Consider the following 9,714-nt stretch of genomic DNA (forward strand, 5'->3'; position numbering starts at 1 on the left):
TTTGACCCCTGGATATCCTTCTTTTATTGTCATGGGGTCAAAAACAGCTCATTTTGCAGTTTGTGAAAAACTGTTATATTCTCACCTTACATCTTGTCTTGGGCAAATTCATCAGCACATGGGTCTCCCAGTTCTGGGGTTTGCTGATTGGTTGCTTTACATGGCAAAGCTGATTAGAGGGTGAGATGGGACAAGCAGGAGGAATCAGATGCCATTGATTTGTGCAGTGTAAATATAACAAAAACCTTATCTTAGGATGGCGGGGAGATTCATAATATCCCTCAAGGTATGACTTCTGAACGCATAACAAAATTAGATATGATATGATTATTAAATGATAGCCAAGATCAGCCAAAATTGTACATTTTAACTTGTCTTTTGAACTTGTGCACATATTCTTTCATATTCTTTTTTTTCTTACCAGGGGTCTGAAGTTTGATATTAATCTAAAAATTCCCGGGAATTTATTGTTTGTATAATTATTGAGAAACTGGAGAAACAAACACTTCTGATTCCTGAAAATCGTATGCACACAAATGAAATGTTGAGCCCTCAGAGCCGGCACAATATTCCCTCCAGGCTCTCAGTGAGAACCGGCTGATTGGGGGACTGTCTCAGGTCCTCACACTGATAAGATGGTTCTTATGTTGCGCTCTTGGGAGGGCGCACGTCCACTAGTCCTCTTAAAGCTCATTATCATGGTTAAATTATTTTCCACCCACAAGCAGATTAATTAACACACACGTCCAGAGCACGTCTGGCCGCACAAATTGATTACAACATCAGACTGAATCCAGGGGAGGCTTACGGAACAAAAGAATTGCGAAAGGTAGGCCGACAGTCTGATGAGTCGGGGTGCAGATAGCACTGTGTGCTATGCATTTATGGTACTATGATTTTATGAATTTTCATTCTTTCCAATGCATTTTGAGAAAGGGAATAGAACATCTAGTTTTTTAAAACAGAAACATGTTCCTAACCTGCAGAGGGTACTTGTGAGGTTTCTGCAATGTCAGAAGAATAATTTATCAAAGTTTGGTAGCTGAGCTGAGACTGACGCCTTAAATCTGATGTAAGTCCTGAGAGAGTTAATTCAAGGATGATATAAATTAACTGGCGTATCCTAGTGAACAACCATAATGACAGGCTATACGTTGCTGCTTTCACACAAAAATAAAATATAGGCAGCTATTAAATATATAAATATAAATATAGATATTAACATAATACCTGATAAAACCTTGTACTTGAACCTTTCAGGGGTCCGGGCTGTTAAATGCAGCAGTAGGCTGACTCACTGCGAGTGGGCCGTGGGAGACAGTGTAATGTAGGTGCGTGGAGAAGGACCCGAACGTCGTGCATTTTCCCCCCTTTCTAAGTGAAGGTACAGTGGCGGCCGTCACGCCTCAGTGGCCACGAAACAGAGTCGGCAAAAAGCTGAAGGACTCTTCTCCTGAAAGGCTCATCAGGACTTGTCATCGCTCTAATGAATATCATTTAAATTGCTTTGTATATTGGAGGAGTTTGGATGTCGATTTAATTTGCGCATGTGTTTGAGTTCTTCTGCTTGGCTAGGCGAACAGAGAGTGCTAGACTAATGAAAAGCGAGTTGGGGTGACAGCGTGATGAGACTCGACCCAATCAGACGAGTTTGAAAGGGAATTCTGACAGGGCTGAGAGTAAAAGGGAAAAAAAACACACACACACACACACACACCACTGCGTTCAAGGAATCGGCTGCGGAGAGTTACGCTATCATCACCCAATGGTAGGAGGAGCTCGGCACCTGCTCTAATTTACTGTAGGCTACTGATATCTTCTGTCGAGAGGTACGCTAATGAACGCTGAGGAGCACTCCACCACGAAATATGCGAAATAAATAAATAAATAAATAAATGAAAAAAGCAAGTCTTTTGCAGATCAAGATTTCCAGGTTACGAGTGGCCTTATCAAAATGAAATTACAATATATGCTGATACTGTATTTCAAACACACGCGTGCATATGCACTGTACTTGCACTTCACGCTGTGAGACGTGAAATATTACAACCTTTCCGAAAGCAAAAGATATAAATCCATATTGAGGAATTGCAAAAACAGCACAAAGCATTTACAGCCAGCGGTATCTAGCGAAGCTCTTATGATTTAACAACGCAGGAACATCCAACTGCAGGAAAAAAAAGCAATCTGGAACATACAGACAAGGCAGACCCTGGAACCTTTTAGAATTATAAATGCGTCACTTGTAATTCATTCAGTTCCTTCAGGATATTAATTGAGGTTGATCTAATTATGCCTTGCAATTAATATAATCAATGATACTTCAATTACTCCCGTTTTCATGCTTGCCATTTCTGAATTTGAAATACATGTGCGATGCACAGACACGTTGTCAATTACCATATCATCACTAGCAAAGTAAAGGGAACAGATCAGGTAAATAAAATCCCTTTGCATTTCAAAAGCATGAGCTTTAATGCATGTGAAACAGTAATTATCCGGTTGTTAATGTTTCCACCTGGCGCTTTCAAAATCCTTAGAATCCTTATCAAAGCCTGGTCCACTTTTTAGCCAGCGCAGCATAAACATTTTACATTACATGACTTTGTGTGTGTTATATGTATATATATATATATATATATATATATATATATATATATATATATATGTATGTATGTATCACACACACACACACACACACAGAATGGAGAATGACTGCTGCAAACAGGGTCTTTATCGTAATGTGTTCTGTAGGATGGACAGCTTTAGCAGTATAATTGCCACTTCCTGGTGTCTAACTCTTCTTTCTTGCCCAACTGTCACACCCTTGTCCTTGGTCTCAAGTATGCCAATTTGAACAGAACAATTTACTTTACAATTTGTCTGCTAGAGCCATATATATATATATATATATATATATATATATATATATATATATATATATAGATTATATTATATGAACTCATTGATTGTAATAATAATAATTCAACATTTTCTTGCAATTTGACGTTCTAATTTGGGTAATTATATTATGATTTGTAGGATATCGAAACAGAATGCCCAGCTGAAAGAAGTTTAAATGATAACACTGCTGCATTCACATTGTCACTTGATCCTCCAAGTCCCGCCATTTTACAATGTACCTCAAAGATGTTGCAGTTCTAAAACACCACATTTAATTTAGTTTCGCAGGACTTGAGGATGTCCAAATTATCAGCAGTTATAAAGAGAGAAACTTCTTCGCTTGAACATACTGTGGTGGTCTCTTCGTGGTTGCCGAAATGAGCCTTGTGAGGTAATGAAGCTCTTTTGGATGACTTGGAATAACCTTCTGCAGTTTTTCACAGTCAGGAGTACCCTCACAGCTGCTCAGCTCTCAGAAAATACAACAAATTGCATGCCGGAGGAAAGGAAACACAAACTCACAAGTAGGCCCCCGGCACTGAACTCTGGCGCTCCACTGTCGCCAGGCGGCCTCAGAAAATGCCGCCACAGTTCAGAGAAAGTCAGGCTCAACGGCCACTCAAGTAAAACAGACGCATATAATAGGATATTAAACTTTAACTACCCCATATTCCTTCCAATCATCTGGGAAAGAAATGTCCAAAACTTCAGCTCCACAATTTCATTTGTAGCATGTCTAAAAGTTGAATTTATGGGGCTTTTTTAAAGGGTATCTGCAGTGTGAAACGTCTCCAGACCTCGTTCTCTGTCTCTGTGACATACGTCTTCATTTGAAAACCTCAGCTCATGCCAGCGTGGAACTTTTATTGGCAGGAGTCTGTTTCCCCTGGAGGGCTATAAACTGTGTTGCACAAAAAGTGCTAAGATCATTCCTAATATTAAAAGTGCTTTGATTTCACGAATGCCAGACAAGATATGAAAAAAGTGGAGCTAAGTGGGGGTGGGGGTATGAGAGGGAATCAATCGTCCTTAATTTAACATGGGGATTATAGATCAATTTAGGCCATGGGGTCAATGCTTTCTGAAGCTGTTCTCTCAGCGCTACATTACAATGTGCATACTTTATAAATGCTGTTGTTAAATTACCGGCCAAAATGTAGTATGGTACTTCATAGCATATTCAGCTACTCATTTGAAAAAAAATCTGACAAATTACGATCATGTGACCCTATCATTCAGAACCTGACCCCTCACCCATGAGAGTACTTTTCCAATGATCTTACCGCTACAATCTTTATAGAAAATTGAATTAAGAGGAACTGAAGTTTAAGATTTAAGATTTAAACCCCCTGACTCAGTCACTAAATTGGTAGGGACTGTCTTGCTGATGAGATGAACTGTCTGAATGAGATCACCTCATTTGCTGGGATTCAGTTGACGGCATCTCTGCACTTAACTAACCTACAGCTTGAAAGGGCATATTTCTCAGAGCATATTTAAATAAATTCATACTTGAGAGCCAATCACATGGCCACGTTTGAGCCTGTCAGAGACAATGCCAGAAACAGAGGAAGGCAGCGTGATGGACACTTCTATTAGCGGCCTCTTTGCACTCCACTGTAGGACTCTGTTTGTTCAGATGTCTTTGGTGATTATTTTAGAGATCCTCCGCAAGGACACAGGAGAAGTAAGCGAGACATATTCCAAAGCAATGTTTCACTTGTGTTCTTATTGATGTTGTCATTGACAAAACATGGCATGCACAGAGGTGCTTTAGACAAGAGTGGCCCTCCTCAGTGCACAGTGGGGTGTCTATCTCCATGGTTGTCCTTGGATAAAACACTGCTGATAGTGCGCATCCCCTTCACAGGGGAGTTTTTAGATTCAGTGATCAGTAAACACAAGGAGGAACACCCACAAAATGAACAAAAAACAAAACAAATCTTATAAGACATACTAGAGAGCAGGCTGGTGCTTTAATTGGAATCTTCTACTGGTGAGACAGTGTTCGAAGATATTCTGGAGTCCTAATTGATACAGCCTAATTGATAGTTTGGAAGGTTAGCATATGTTCACATTAACACTTACATAACTTGCTGATTCTAATGGTTTTTCGGTGGGTGGTTTGTACAATTTCATTGCAGCTACTTGAATGCTAATGTGTCTGAATGCTTTGGCTGTATGACATCCAGTAAACTGAGTTACAGAAGGTAAGGACTGTTTATTGTAGAATGGGTAGTTTCACTAGTCAGGGATCTAAGTTCCTCTTTCCTCCTCTACCCAGCAGTTCCCTATGGAATTAACTTCTTTTCTGTCTTTATTAGTGTGATGAAGTCAATCCTACCAGTAATGGAATCATTTTTTCTGTAGCTTTTGTCCCAGACCTTTTGTATGGCTATGGAGTATTATATACTAAGGTATCTGCTAAAAGGAATCCGTATCAGTGTAAGGAATATCACTCCTTTTGGCAATTGTTTGGCACTTCCCTTACATTTTCTTCAAGTCATGTCTTTGAATACTGTTTGCTTTAATCCCCCATGTCAGGAGTTATGTCATTGTTTATCCATGGCCATTGTGGTACTTTCATGTTGTATTTGTAATATAATGCATTTTTCTGTGTCTTTGTTGTCTTGCCAGCTCCCTCTTCTAAATAAAGAATCTGTTTTCAATGGTTACTTCCTTCTCTTAGAAAAATAACCCTTCTGTGTTTGACTGTATCCCCAACTTCCCTGCAAGTTGGCTGGGTTAGACTGTGAGGAGAAGAGAACAAAACTCACACATGTAGAGAGGGGAAATACTTTGGACCAAACAGAGATGCAAAGCCATTTACAATAATTGTTTAAATGTTAAATGTAAATGTTCCCCTTCTGTGACTGCAGTTTGAGGTTTGGGATTGATAAAAGTACTGTAAAAATTCCTGAAACTAAATGCTCTGTCAGGCACTCAGGTGTCGAATGTATGGCAGCATAGAACATTCCGGCAATTTACATGTCAGGTTTCAAGTTAATAAATTGGAGCAGCCAAAAGGCTGCTCAAATTGAACCTTTATATAATTTCTATGTAAAGGTCACCTCTCTTTTTGCAATTTAAAGATCATGGATCTCAGCGATTCCATATTACACACCAAGTCACTCACCCTGCAGCTGAATGTGGCAGTTTCATTAGGTACCAATGTAGTGAATGCCCATCCATAAATATAATTCCAGAAATATAAGACTGTGATGTGGCTGTGGTGATCTTCACTAACAAATTTTTAGTTTCCACTTTCCTTCCACCATTTTATGCCAATGCTAATTATTCTGACTCAATATCCACATGAACTCACGGATTACAGAACTCAAAGATTCAAAGCAGTCTCATGTAATTGTTAATTATCAAACAGGATAACTATTTTTTTTTTTTTAGATACTTGGAAACAGCATTGGTGCTAATACGGAATGCACTCCATGCTGCGATGCTATAGTCTGTTACGTCACCCAGAGAGTCATACGGGCTCACAGTCTATCAGCACTATCAGTGTTCTGTGGCTGGAGCCAGGCTCAAGGTCATTAGTTTGCCCTTTGTTGGCTCTGGTGGCCAGGTCACTATGAGACGGACATAATTTATTCATTGGGCCACCTATGGCTTTTTCAAGACTGGCATTTTCTTAACAAAGCTTGATCGTACTGTAATAGAACTGTGGGTGTGCGTGCACGTTCATGTGTGTGTCCATCGTTATGCCCTGCTATGAACTAAAAAAAATAAGTAACTTCTCCCCTCTTCCTGAAGTGTTATGTGTGTAGGTATCTTTTCCTCTTGCTGATTAGGAACCATCCTGACCTGAGCTAATTGGGGAAATGCCTACAGCTGTGCTAATTGGGAACCACCCTTACTTAGTCTTCTAAAGTCTATAAATATGTGTCCCTCCTCGTTATGTCTTCTTATATGTCTCCTTGCCACCCTGCTGTTTGCTTGTAGGGTAATGGAAGTAGGTTTGGGTTCTTTTGTTGGATACTGTTTTAATTGTTTTTGTGGACTTTCTCAGTTTTGGGGTTGTTTCAGTTTGCTGTGTTTTAGCTGTTTTTGGCCTGGCTGGAAATAAGTCAAGTCTGCCTTTCCATTTTGGGGAGGTCTGACTCTTACTTCCTCCTTTTAGTTCTTTTCTTCTGGTCGTTATTCCACTCACAGGTCTTCTTTTGGTTGGTCAATAAGAATGATCTACTTGCAATTTTTTTACATTCAACTTTGGGCTGAATCATTTTGCTTCTGTGGCCACTGTGTTATGGTCATTGATGCTGCCTGCTTATTGGAAATTTGAGTTTTGGTGACATGATGCCTCATGTATGTATTAAGCCCAAAATTATTTGCACCTTTTGATTAAAGACTCACAAAAATGATTTCATATTCTCAAATATTTTTCTTGTATGATTTTGGGAAATCAATCAAAAAATAAATAAATGGCTTTCACAATTATTGGCATGTCTTTGATTAGTACTTGGTATGGCAGCTCCTAGCAAAGCAAAGTATTGAGCCATTTCCTATAAAGTGGGAGATTCTCACCTATTCCCCATACAGAATCTCTCAAGATTCTTAAAATCCTTACTTTTGTGCTTATGGAATGCCCTCTTCAATTCAGACAGAATGTTTTTGATAGGGTTTAAGACAGATAAAGATGGCATTGCAAATCACTGCTTTTGTTTTCACAGAACCATTAGTGTTTTTTGAGGTATGTTTGGGTTTTTGTTTTACAGGAAGATCCACCTATGACTGAGTGTCAGCCTCCTGGCAGGGACAGCCAGGTTTGTCCTGGAACTAACAAGAGCCCCTGCACCACTGGCAGCAAAATGGCCCCAAGGCATCAATGATCCACCACTATCTTTGAGGGTAGGTAGGAGGCATTTCTCCTTGTATGCATGCATCACTGAACACCAAATATGTCAATGGTATACATGGCCAAAAAGTTAAATCAATCTTACCATACCATCTGGTTAGTCATGGTTCTAATGAATTTTGGCCATACTTTTAACTTTGTTGCTTTCAGTAAAGGCTTTGTTCATACAATGGACCTCTTGGCTTGGAAGTGGTGTTTTATGGTAGCTTTATGAGCCATGGTGACCCCAAGACTCAACTAAACTATGCAGTTCTTGAACTGTGATCCATGGGTGGTTCTTTGACGCCTTCACCATTTTCATCACTGTGTGTGGTGACAACATATTTTTTCTCCTAGCAAGTTGAAGCAAGTTGATTGAAACTTGTATTGCCTGACAGTGCTTAGTGGTATGTTCAACGATGCGTGTGGTAACATGGTTTATTACACGTGGTGCTTGGACCCAGTTGGGATTGTTCAGATTTTTTTCCCTGCCCTAAAAGTATTTACATACCAAAAACTGTACATCACAGAGCAACAAAATTTGGCAGGTTAGTTCCCATTAACATATGCTACTCAGGTAAGAGAACTTTCCCAGAATTTGTATTGACAGGGACAAATCAATTACAAGTCATTTGCCCAATAAAAACAGATGGTGGCACTCCAAAGCCCTATATATTAAAAATTTAGAACACATTCACAAAAATCACTGTTAATTAACAGATGCTTCAAATATGCAATTGAGAATGTTCATTGTGTTGCTTTGATTTTGCTGTGATCTTGCCCCCTCTCCTCCCCCTACAAGCCAGTCAAATCAATGTTTTGCCTTGCATTAAAAAGGTTCTGAATTTTACTCAATAAAATTATATTTTTATATATAACTTTAAATACAAGTTCACCCATATGTTGGAACATAAAAATGCAACTCCAGTTTTTATACAGCTTTTGATCATTTCATCAAGTGTGCTGATGTGTGTGTCTGTATGTACAGCATGCATGTATGCAGAAAGAGACCCCAGTTTATGTTAACAATTGGGGAAATATGAAAGGTTTGTCACAACTGGATGCTACTCCCCTGGATGGCCATCACGAGCAGTTTGGCCTGACATCTGACTGATTCACTCGTTTCAGGGCACTTCTCTATATATTGTTAATTTAATGCATGATGACGTGGCCAATTATAGCGAGCTGCATGCTCAAATAGCATGTCAAAACCTGTGTGTCAATCCATTAGATCCTGTCTCTCAACACATTAAGTGGCACCTTAAGCAATATCTGCAACAGGGAAACTGCTGACCTATTGAAGAATCTGCCTGAGATTACAGGGCTACCTTCAGAAAATAAACCTTTATAAGGTACCCCCGAGTCATTTGTGTGTGTAAAAATACACAAGCAAAAACTAACATGAAAAATTACCCCTCATACTCCTGGTAGCCTGAAATGTCTTTTTCGTGAAAATTATAGATAGGGCATGGGTGTTGTCATACATGTACTATATGTTATGTTTATACAACTACTTAGCTGAATACTCTTTTCTGATTACGACTGGTTAGTGTGCATTATTCTTCTATACACATGTACGCCCAGCTATGATGTAGGTCCAGCAAATGTTAAACCAAAATTGAAAATGAATGAGCATCAATGGCCTGACTCAATAAAACAAACCTGGGCAATGATGTTTTTTTTTTAGCAAGTCAACTGTTACAATATCATCCTTACAACATTGTTGGTGATCTCCAAATCACATCTTACATAAGGGATCTGTCCAGCTACTGCCAGCTCAAGCATAGTCAGCTTAATGTCCATTGACTAGAGAGTAGCTAGTCAAGTTATAGCTTGAATACGTTTACAGTTTAGCATCTCTTTTGAACATAAAGCTAGCTTGTTACCTTATCAAACATGGCTGAGAGTGGGACTAAGAAAGACCCATTCATTGCTGAGTGGTATAATGTTTGGGAAGTTTA

Source organism: Anguilla rostrata, chromosome 16 (assembly GCF_018555375.3).
Source record: "Anguilla rostrata isolate EN2019 chromosome 16, ASM1855537v3, whole genome shotgun sequence".
Taxonomy (NCBI): domain Eukaryota; kingdom Metazoa; phylum Chordata; class Actinopteri; order Anguilliformes; family Anguillidae; genus Anguilla; species Anguilla rostrata.